The sequence below is a fragment of the Physeter macrocephalus genome, chromosome 7 (genome assembly GCF_002837175.3).
Source record: "Physeter macrocephalus isolate SW-GA chromosome 7, ASM283717v5, whole genome shotgun sequence".
Lineage (NCBI taxonomy): Eukaryota > Metazoa > Chordata > Mammalia > Artiodactyla > Physeteridae > Physeter > Physeter macrocephalus.
The window spans coordinates 15,985,272-15,997,754 of record NC_041220.1 but is presented as its reverse complement, the minus strand read 5'-3'; the positions used below and the strand labels follow the sequence as shown (position 1 = coordinate 15,997,754).

The 12,483-nt window shown below is 37.2% G+C and overlaps 1 protein-coding gene and 1 pseudogene across 1 annotated transcript in view; one reads left to right on the top strand and one right to left on the bottom strand.

Moving 5' to 3' along the window:
• UNC5C (unc-5 netrin receptor C) overlaps nucleotides 1–12,483 on the top strand; it is a 416,430-nt gene that overhangs the window by 100,044 nt on the left and 303,903 nt on the right. The gene's annotated exons all lie outside the window — the stretch shown is intronic.
• LOC102987199 (ubiquitin-conjugating enzyme E2 A-like) overlaps nucleotides 497–12,483 on the bottom strand; it is a 138,743-nt pseudogene continuing 126,756 nt past the window's right edge.

Here is a 12,483-nt window from a genome sequence, read left to right as displayed (position 1 = left end):
CCACATGCCGCGGAGCGGCTAGGCTGGTGAGCCATGGCCGCTGAGCCTGTGCACTCGGAGCCTGTGCTCCGCAACGGGAGAGGCCGCGACAGTGAGAGGCCCGCGTACCACAAAAAAAAAAAAAAAAAACATTCCGGTCATCAAGCTATGCATACGCGCCACTTGTAAAACAACTCATTTGAAAACCTTAGTGTAAAGTACAGTAACACAATACTGCCCTAAAACTGGAAATGAGATACAACAGAAAAGGAATTAAGCATTAGTAATTTTTGCATGTAACCCAGGTACAGTACCTCTGATCTCATAGAGGGTGTTTTCTGATGTTTAAGGAGGGGATAGAAGGGGTAGGAAGAGCTTGGTAAGGGAAGATGGAAACAGCACGACAGCTATTTTGCTTTTAATAAAGCAAATGTAATGACACTGAAGAATAGGAAGGTGATGAACACATCAATATATATTTTTCTTCTGACCAACTTCTTCTCTTCCTACACCCGGGTCAACAGCCGCACCAGCTCTGTTCTACTGTCGCAGAAACATGTTTTTCATACTCCTGCTTATTCTCCTGGTGCAACTGAGCAGGCTGGCTGTTTGCTGGACTATTGGGATTGGGTTCATCCAATGGAGACTGTATGGATGTTAAAATGGAAGACACATCATAGGTTGGACTCCAACGGTTCTGAAGTATGTCCAGACATACTACCATCTGCATAGACATTTGAATGAAACATCTTAGAGACAAATCTAACCGTAGGTGGCTTATTCGGGTATTCTTCAGTGAATTCTATTGTAACAGGGTCCCCCTTCAGGCTCAAAAACGATGGCATTCCAAACCATGACGTTGTTCTCAGACGAAGCCCCGCCGACTCTGGCTGGAGGATACTCCTGTAACCTCTTGAAGGCCCTCATGAGGTGCCGCTGAGCCGGGGTGGACACGTCTCTAGCTGGGTCAGGGGTGGGGCATACGCCGAGATCTGGGGTCCCCGCGGGCGGTAAGGTGGCCAGGGAGGCTGAGGAAGCCGAAGGAGATGAGGGGGAAGTGCCCAGAGGAACCACACTGCCTCTCCGAACGGGTGATGGAGTCTTAATGGATTAATATAAGATTATATATGTAAAAAACATTCATGATTTAATTTAAAAATTTTCTAAACTTGGCTTGAGTTTATCTTTAGTGAAAAATATAGTATTTGTATCATACAGGAAGGAACAGTTCAAATCCTATTTGTATTTAGACTTAAAATTCAATAATCCCACAGAAACCCAAATAAAGAACGATATTTTAAAACAACAGCAAATATATAGCCCAAATAAACTTTGCTGTCCTCCCTTAAAACTGGTAAAATTCGATTTAGAAACATCAGTTTTCACACTGTAGTTCTGAAAAAGTGTGAACTTAAAATAAAAGAATAAAATAACAAAAGGGAATGTTGATAAAAACCAAATTGTCAGTCAGTTCCAAAAGGAGGAATTACTTATTAAATTCTCAAAGGTTGTAGATTCCACCGAGGCTGGGTAGGGGGAAGAGAATCAGCCAATTGCTTTGATTGTTCATATAATACCTAAGTATATTTAGGTTAGCAGATAGCATTCGATCATTCACAGGAACCTCTTGAAAGTTAGTAAGGCTTAAGGAAAGAGTACTTCAAACACTAATTCACACTGTGAGTAGAAAAAAAATAGGTAGCTTATTGCCCTTTAGTAACTTTTAATTACACTTGAAAAATAACAACAAAAACAAGCAACGGCCTCCGAGGCTTCTGTAATCTTTCAGTGGCCTCTGCCTGACTGTGTCCTGGCTAATCTGGTCAGTACCATTCTCCTCTTCCTGTGTCACTCTGGCCTCCCGATGTCTCTTGGCCTATCCAGGCTGCTTCCCAGTTCAAGCCTTCTGCATTAGCTGTTCCCTCTCCTGGGGGATATTCTCAGGGCAGAAAGCTTCCTTATTCTCATCATCTAGTCCTTTCCCGACCAATCCCACTAAAATATCACCAACTTCCGACTTGCTTTCTCTGCAATTAGCTTACTTCTTTATATGTTCCCTCCAACTAGAATGTAAGCTCTTTGAGGGCAAGGACTGTCTTGTTCATCATTATGTCCCCTAACCCTAGGAAACACCTGCTTGGGTTATTAGTATGATAAATAGTACAGGAAGAAACTATACATAGTGTATATTTGTATGAATATGTGCACGGGACTTCTATGAAAAAAGTAAAGGACACATCTACATATTATTACTAATTATTTAGAATATATTGCTAATTATTCTTTGTAGGATAGCTATTATTTTACCTCACCAAAATTTTTCCAAGTACAAATGTTAGAGGCAGAAGAGAACATACATTGTTAAAAACTAGTAGGGGCCTTCAAGACTTTGTGATTTGGTTTCTTTCTCTCCACCTCTGTTGTACGGTTAAGGTCAATGGGATCCAAAAAGGTGACAGTAGTGTACTGGGTCACATGTTTGGTAAACTATACAAGCCATTCTCCAAACTGGGCTTCTGAATGTAAGTCAGTTGAACATCCTTTCTGCTTATCCAGGCTGTCTTTCTTTCCTCTGTGCAGGATGAGCCATTGTTCTACCTGCCTGGCATCTCTTGGTCTCTGTAGTTTCCTACACTAGTTGGCTTCATGTAAGTGACTTATTCTGAAACAGTGCTTAAGAGTCCAGACTTCAGAAACAGACTGTCTGGTTTGAATCCTGACTGTACTATTCACTAGATATAATATCCTAGTTAAGTACGTTACGCAACTGTGTTTCAGTTAATTCGCCCATAAAACAGTGCTAGCAGTACTTATTTTTTTCTCCGAGAATTAAATAAAACAATTTATGTAATTAAAACAGTTGTTATATGTATTTTTTATAAGGGCTTTAAAATATTTGTTTGTAGAGTTATTTTGGATAAATAAAAATTGAGTACTAACATATTAAACAAATAATACCTGACAAAAGTAATTTAGAAATTTCTTTGTTAAATATTGATTTAAGAAGAAAGCACCCTGGACAGATTTTTTTACCACAAACCAAGGAGTTCTCTTTCACCATTCATTAAATGTAAAACAATTTTAGTATTGTCTTTTGAAACATACAGTTTTAAATTTACTGCAAGGAAAGTAATAAATTCATTTGAAGTCCATTATGAATGATTTTTATATTATGTCTTGCATTAGCAGTGCCATTGCTTCTTTTCATTAAGCCAGGTAATGAGGAGATAGACGTATTTGACTCTTCAGGAAATGGATAGAAGCAAGATGCAAAAATGGAAGTCTGCTGGCTTTAAATTGCAGTTAGCCCCTTTGTATCCATTTTTGAACCAGTTTCTCAAGCACTCTTGAATTTAAGCAACCTCCATGAAGGAATGCTTTTGTGTCAAAAACTAAATTTAGATATCAGGAATTCTAAATTCTAATGTTATACTAAGTCTATTTCCAATGGCCTGATAAGTTTTATTTTAAAGTTTTTGTTCCTCTTCTTTTTAAAATCAGTTGAGTATGGCTTAAGTTTAATATTTGTGAAGTCCTTTTATATTTTTCAAATGAGTGACTCTATATAAATGCAAGATATCATTGTTACTTCTCAGGAGTGTTATAAAAATTACTTAATGTTTGTAGAATACATTGAAGATGAAAATTGAGATATAAGCACTAAGTGTAAGTTTTATTTATTAAAGAAAACCATGTTAGAGCTAAGTTTGCTGATGAACACTTTAAATTTCATTTCCCTGAACTCCTTTCAAAAGTTCACTGAGGCATGCATGCCATGCTATTCAAGCACTTCAGGAATCTTTCCCTTCTTTTTTTTTTTTTCCCTTTTTTTGTTTTGTTTGTTTGTTTTGTTTTCTTTAGTGTCAGGTCTCAGGAATTTTAATTTTCTCTTATTAACTATCACCCTTATAAACATCTAGAAACCTATATGTAACATTTTAACAAATGAGATTAGCTGTGTATGTACTGTGTATGTACTGTTGCCTTTTTACTATAAAGAAATAAGTGGAGTTTTCTACTCTGACTTTATTTATTAATTAAAATCATACCAATATCTGAAATAATTATGAGAGTATTGAGAGAGACTCTTAACATCCTCTCTTGATGGTAAATGATGTGAATGATCACTACTAACTGTTGAAAGTTATGAAAAAGTGGTCTGTTTCTCACATTTCTCACATTTAGAGAGCAAAATACCTTTTTTAGATGTGACTAAGTTCACCTGGGGTATCTCTTTTTTTTGTTTTCATTCCTTCTCTAATACTAGTGATGGTGGGGGGGGAGCCAACAAACACAGATAAGTGACCTCCCACTGAAAATAATCTGTAATCTGGTATCTCCATTTATCCCATTACATATATTTCTGGCATCTCTGTCCATGTAGAACAACAGTGAGCCTATCTGTGATTTTTACATGTCCAAACAGTAACACAAACAAAAATCGCTGAAGGTAGCTGCCCTGCCAGACAAAGAATGGAAGTGGCAGAAATGCCAATGAAGAGCAGAAACAGCAACAATTTGCCAAATCTGTGGCCACAGAGAGCTGGAAGACAGGAGAGAAATGTGTAGGAGAGAAAACAGACAATCGGTATTATGGGTGTGGAGGCTTTTGGCTTGTCTTCTCCTTCTGCACCCTTCTCTCTCCCTTTCTAATCTTTCAACCTCTGGTAAGGAGTGAGTGAAGGAGCAGTGCTATGAGATTACAAGAGAAAGACTGACATTCCATTTTCTTGTGCTTGTGGGGTCACTACACACTCTGACATATGGGTTTATGTTTCCCACCCAGTTAGCCAGCCAAATGGGAATGTTCATTGTTTAAAGAAAATCCAAGTTGACATCAGAATCTCCTAAATTTATTTGACCTCAGAACACTTTTTTTTCCTGAAACACCATTAACATCGTACTTCTAGAGCTAGTGTTCCATAGAATGTACTCGGGGGGATGATGCTTTAAATAATCAAAAAAGGTTTAATTACATTTTCAACATACCACACAAACAAGGAAGTATGTGATATGGTTTTGGAAAGTTTCCTGCAAAAAAAGTTCGAATAAAAATGCTTGTTTCTAAAAGCGTTTCTCTTTCATCTGTCAGAAGCTTATCTATAACCCTAGCCATATCAGATAACTAAGGGGATGCATATGTGTTGTGTTAAATAAACTTTGTCTTAAAACATAAAAAGGAAAAGAGGAAAGAAAGAAAATGAAAACTCACATAACAGTCTTCTTTTTGCTAAATGATTCAGATTTTTCATCTTGAGTTTATGGTTCGAATGGCCCCTGAACCCTTCTTCATGTCATCCATGCCAGCCGTGCTTATAAATCTTTTACATTCTAGAAGCTTAGGATGTTTCATTATTTATTTGTATGTGTTGGGGCCAGCCTTGATGAAGAAGACTGTTTATAGAATGGACTGCTTATCACAAGGGCCTGTAAGAGAAAAATAAGCTGAACTTGGCCTGTGAACTTGGATATGCACCAGAGGTGCAGTTTTTCTTACTACATGACAGGGCAGGAGGAGACTGAAATTACTGATGGGAGTTTTTGAGGATTTTAGGGATTAAAAACAAAGCTACCTTGTATCATCTTCGCTTGGGGAGAAGGAAAGACATTTAGCATTTAGGGATGATCTAGTACTACATAATGGCCCTCAGTTTATTGCTGAGTTTCCTCACTGTTTATGGATAACGTAAAAAGGAGATGATATCTGTAGATCATTTCTGGAAAACAATATTTTCAGAAGTTAGAACTACTATTTGTAAATTTTTCAAATAAATCAGTCCATAAAAGCAGCTGTTTCGGAAGCTCCACATGTGCTGAGCATTTTCTGTTCCAGCACATCTCAGATAATGTGTGCTTAGATTCCGTAGATGCAAAATGCAGATAATAAGAAATACCTATCTATCTCTTAAGACTGTTTGAGTGATAACTGTATTTTTGCTCTTATTATTTATCAGTGAAAAGTTGAAAGCATTTTTCACAAATTGTGTTTTTCTGTTTTAAGGAATATGTTTTTGCCTCATACTATACTTTTTAATATATTTTTAAGATCGTTTCATTTACAGATATTTTTAAAAAGAGACTTTTACATGGTTGAATTATTAACTAAGAGGGTACTTATTCTCAGACAGTCATCTTGACTCCAAAGCCACCAGAATTCATTCTTCTAATCTGTACTGCTAAATAATGATATGTGGTTTGGGGAAACTTTGTTTTAATAGAGGAAGGAGAGGTATGGTTTTGATTTTTACTTGTATTAGTTTGAAGTGCTCATGGAATCTCTAAGTTTAGGTCTAGGGCCATCTGTGTGAGGAGAGACTTGTTAAAAATAGAGCAATCCCTGGAAGAACAGATTTTATTTTTTAGTTATGTTGGTAGACTTCAAAACTCTCATCTAGTAAAACAGTGACAATATCTGTAAATGGAGTTCCTTTGTGGCAGTTTCTTTTACCATGGGTTTTGTTATAGTAATAGAAAAGAAAACCCAGATGATTATTAATGAATTTAGAAGCATGAATGTGCAAAGCTTACCTGCAGCTCTGCCTTTATTTCTACACCTAAATAAACTCCAGCTAAATTGTGAAATTAATCACCCTGAAGTCCTAGGCTCTGATAAGGATCCTGCCACTCAATTTTATTTCTTTTGATGGTGCAAAATAATTTAGCAAAGTTTTCTTAGTTGGGTTTTTGCTTTTATTACAGAATCGTATAGCATCACATGAGACCTTATCTTGATGCCGTATCATTCCAGTGATTGGATCCAGCTTATTCAACTTCTTTGCTAAATTGCCATGTTTCAGGAAAGCTAATTATAATTCTACATCGGACTGGCCCTTATTATCTAGTCTACCCACTACAAAATATGGTGATCTCTATGATAATCAAAATTTTTCAGTATTTTATTTTATAGTTTCTCGCTTTATCATCTCTATTTATGAGAGAAGGACTATATTGTTTATTAAAGATTATTTAGCACATCTTCAAAATTCTAGAGTTTTTCCCTAGTGTTCCAGGTTCTTAATACAATATGTCACAGACTTTTATTTTCTCATTTATATGACTATTATTTATGAATCTTCAATAAATAAAAATATTGAACTTAATAATTTAAAATCTTTTGCATTTCTTGGATCCTTGAGAATTTTAGGTTATACAAAAAGAACTGTGGTGATAAAATACCACCAGTTCACATATTCAGGGCCATCTCAAAATGAATTTTTAACAATATTTTTAATAAAGTATAATGAATATATTAGAAATGACATGATATACTTATGTAAATTTCACAATTAGAGCTACATAATTTATTCACATCAATATTAAACCTATATTTGATGTTCAGCTATGCTTTTATTCACTTTAAAATGGTTTCTGTTCTGCTTAATTGGTTTGGATTTGCTCTGTCAGGTTTTTTTCCTTAGTGAGAAAGTTGCAGACCTGCTGTTTTATATTGTCTCTATTTTTCTTTAACAAAAAAGAAAAAGGCAAGCAAAAATCCAAACCCGATTAAAAACAGTTTATTCAGAGTTTATGAACACTTCAGAAAACACTTCCGGCCTTCATTGAAGCATTATGAAAATCCCATGATACATCCTTCATAGAAAATAGACACGAGAAAAAACATAAACCATAAAATTCTGTTAAAGATTATTATTTCTAAGATCATAATATTGACCATGTTCTAGAAAAATAGAGCATAATGTCATGGGGACACCTCCCCCCCACACCCATCCTTAATTGGTTTGCTAACTATTTCTATATTTCTATTGGCTATAGATCAATTTGCATTATTCTAGTATATATTGGTAAAATATTCTGTCAGCCTAGTAGCTTGAAAGTGTTTATTTAATTCTGAGTTATTCTTAGAGTTAATTAGCAGAAACAACCTAGAGCCTTTTGTCATGAGTGATCAGTCTTCACACTTTTAGCAAGATGACTGCTTCAAAAATGCCCAAACAAGAACTGTTCATCCATTGCAGTGTCTGCAGTTATTTGTATATCTTTGCAATATTCAGTGTAATATTTGAGCAATCACCATAGTTACAATTTTCCTTTAATTTCATAATTGTGATTTTTTTTCCACTCTGTTATACTGAGGAATCTGTTTTAGTTTAAAAAGAGTTTTGGAGTTCACCTCCAAGAAAATAATTCATGAACTTTTAAAAGATATTATTATGTCATAGAGGAGGATTTTCTCAATTTCAGAGAAATAGACTACGGGTTATTATTTTTAATGCACTAGTTAATGATTGCTACAGCTAATTTTCTCTTTGGATTGTTTTTCCATCAAAGAAATTATAATTTCTTATATCCCTAGTTATTACCAATCCTGCAAATGGATAATCACAGAAAATTATTAGAATAAAATTATTTTAAGTTAAATTTGCATTTAATATCATAAGGCACTTTTAAACCGTGGAGAGGGTCTTCATAAAAATCACACAAAGAGCAATAAGAAATTGTACAATTGGTTCTGCTACAACATAACATGTATGTTACTAAAATTCACCTCTCTATGCAAAAATCATGAAATTAAAAATCACAAGCACTTAATGGGAAAGGTGGGATTGGGGCATAACACTCAAAATCGGAATTAGGCGTACACACATACAGAGACAGTAACCTAATAAAAATGGTAGCATAAGGACTTCCCTGGTGGTCCAGTGGTAAAGAATCCTCCTTCCAATGCAGGAGATGTGGGTTCGATCCCTGGTGGGGGAACTAAGATCCCACATGCCCCGGGGCAACTAAGCCTACATGCCACAACAATTGAGCTCGAGTGCCTCAAGAGACAGCCTGCGTGCCATAACTACAGAGTCCACATGCCCTGGAGCCTGGGCGCCACAACCAGAGAGGGGAAACCCGCACGCCACCACTGGAGAGAAGTCCACACACTGCAACTAGAGAGAAACCCTAGCAGACCGCACACCGTAATGAAAAAGATCTTGCATGCCTCGGCAAAGATCCCCATGTACCGCAATTAAGACCCGATGCAGCCAAAAAAAAGGAAAATAAGTAAAATAAATAGATATTCAAAATAAGAAGAACTAAAAAAATAATTATTATTAAAAAATGGTAGCATAGTTTAACACATGTAAATGGTTAAAGAAATACATGAATGCTACAATAAATATGGACTTTACCTTGAAAGAGACCTAAAGTTTTGCTATAGAAGAGTTGCACATAGAGAGTTATTGTGAAGGGGTAGAAGGAAGGTTATCTGAAACCTGTTAGGAAGCTCTAACACCAGGTGTGGATGGATGTGCTTCTTAACACATGTGATGAACTGCAGTAGCTGGTAGATGTTTGAGGGGCATTGTGTGTGTGTGTGTGTGTGTGTGTGTGTGTGTGTGTGTCTGTTTGCATTTTGTGGATTCCTACATAACCAATTCAGTTGGGTGCAGTTTTCTGTGTTCCTCGATTGTCTGTCACAAGCAAAATAATGCATAATCAAATAGGAAATTTGTGTCACCCTCAAATTATTTCCTGTTGGGAGTTTGCATTTTCAAAACAAGAGTTACAGCGGAATTGACTATACATTTAAAAGATAGGCACAATAACTTTCTAACTGAAGATGATGAGCTTTATGGTAAAAAGAGGTGACTGTTCAGTATTGTCAAAACCATCAGTACAATCAATATGCTGCACTTTTATTTTTTCCCTCAACTGTTATGCAGAATTGAACTTCAGCTTCACTGTCCAACTTGATTCATTCATTCAAATTGTTTTGCACTGAGAAATAATACCTCACCCGGAAGAGATATCAGAATCGGGAAGAATACTGAGAATTCATGTAACATTTTAAAATCTTTTGTTTGTCTGCTTTCTTTTCTTTTTATCCAGAGATAAATTCTTTTATCTCTGGAATTTATGCTTCCCACACTGGTCAGTACAAGTAAACATGGGATTCTCTATTCATTTAATGAATGAATGAATTTAAAGGACTAAGTGAAAGTATGGGAAATGCAGAATTTATTCAACCTATCCTATTTCTGCAAGAGCAAGAATGTCCTGTGATGTATTTCTGTACTGTGAGAGAACTTAACAAATATAGGAAGGAATGGGCTGTGACAGACTTCAGTGCTTCTGTGGCCCTTGAAATGTGCTTTCATATTATGGAGCTAGACTCCAGTGCACAGTGTAGAATAATAATAAGTTCTTTGAGCTGAAACTTCATAGTCACTGTGGGATATTCAAGAAGGAGACCAATGGGGAGAAAGATAACATAGTCTTAACTTTGAACTTGTCCTGGGTTTTACTTGCTACAAGCCAAGTGAAAGTCACTCTGATACCTTATTATTACTAGCTCTTTCTCCGTATAGGGAAAAGTGCTCTACAGTCCATGCTGATAAAACTGAAAGGGAGTTCCACACATGAGAAAGTAGGTGGTCTTGATTTTAGTGTGTAAAAGAAGGATAGTAAGGCTAAGATCTACTCCAAGCCTCAGCTTGGAGGCCACTTTCAATGGCAAGTCTTTGCTACCCATCTGATCCAAGATAGGTATCCCTTCTTGTATTCCCAAAGCACTTTTCAGGCAGTAGTGTATTTCTCTGTTTCCTGTGTCCTGTTGTGGAATGAGAATACATACATTTCTGTCTCATTCCCTATTTATTGCCCCTGTTATTAATTGTTTAGTTAATTGTCTGGGGCAGAGTAGGTGCTTAATAAGCATATATGAACGAATGAATATGCATTGGAACTCAAAAGCTTACTGTCTAGAGAAAGAGAGAAAAGATAAACATACAAATTGGCTGAGAAATAATATGGCTCATTATTATAGAATGAACAAGTAGTGTCTGAGAAAGAAGCAATCAAAGATACTATAATTCATTCAGTTAATAGTTATATGCTATATGCCTACTGTGTTTCAACATGTTAGATGACAGAGTGAATTAGAAATATATAGTCCTGGTATTGAGTGTGGTGGAAAATGTTCTCCAGCTCCTGCAGCTGAAACTGGGTGAACGCGGTACAGGAGCGGCACTGCTTTCTCGCTACAATCTGTGGCCCCTCAGCGGCCGGGGAGGGCCAGCTCCTCCTGCTGCTATGGGGGCTCAAGACTGCTGCCATTGCCCTCATGGTTTTCATCCAAGGGGCTGGGCCTGGCCGCATCAAAGTAGTCTGCTGCTGCTGCTGCTTCTCTGGGCTCAGGTTTGGATAGCGTATCCTAGTCCTCCTCTCCTCCAGTTACAGCCTCCAGGGTCGAGGTTCTAGGGGAAGGAAATGAGAGAACATGAAAGAAACAGCAGTTCATTTTTCAGATTGCAGTGAGTATATGAGCCACAGTACTTGAAAAATGATGACCATTTCCTTGTGGCCTCCTTGGTTTCGGATGAGACATCTGCTGTCATTTGAATTGCTCTTCGCCTACGGCTGCCAAGGAGAGTGAACAATGAAGCCACCATTTCTTTTGGCCCTTGTGTCTATTCTGTAGTCAACACAAATTTGAAGATGGTGTCAAAGAGAAATTCTGCCATGTGGCTCACAGGGTCTTGGTGCTCAGGCCGGGTGTCAGGCCTGAGCCTCTGAGGTGGGAGAGCCGAGTTCAGGACATTGGTCCACCAGAGAATCCTGGCTCCATGTAATATCAAATGGCGAAAGCTCTCCCAGAGATCTCCATCTCAACACTAAGACCCAGCTCCACTCAATGACCAGCACGCTACTGTGTTGGAAACCCTATGCCAAACAACAAGCAAGACAGGAACACAACCCCACCCATTAGCAGAGAGGCTTCCTAAAATCATAATAAGGTCACAGACACCCCAAAACACACCACCGGATGTGGTCCTACCCACCAGAAAGACAAGATCCAGACTTGTCCACCAGAACACAGGCACCAGTCCCCTCCACCAGGAAGCTTAACAGCAGAGGAAGGAGCAAGGTAAAAACCCACCAGACCAAACAAATGAAGAGGAAATAGGTCTACCTGAAAAAGAATTCAGAGTAATGATAGTAAAGATGATCCACAATCTTGGAAATAGAATGGAGAAAATACAAGAAACGTTTAAAAAGGACCTAGAAGAACTAAAGAGCAAACAAACCATGATGAACAACACAATAAATGAAATTTTAAATGCTCTAGAAAGAATCAGTAGCAGAATAACTGAGGCAGAAGAATGTATAAGTGACCTGGAAGATAAAATAGTGGAAATAATGACCACAGAGCAGAATAAAGAATGAAAACAATTGAGCACAGTCTTAGAGACCTCTGGGAGAACGTTAAATGCACCAACATTTGAATTATATGGGTTCCAGAAGAAGAAGAGAAACAGAAAGGGACTGAGGAAATATTTGAAGAGATTATAGATGAAAACTTCCCTAATATGGGAAAGGAAATAGTCAAGTCCAGGAACTGCAGAGAGTCCCATACAGGATGAATCCAAGGAGAAACACACCAAGACACATATTAATCAAACTACCAAATATTGAATACAAAGAAAAAATATTAAAAGCAGCAAGAGAAAAACAACAAATAATATACAAGGGAATCCCCATAAAGTTAACAGC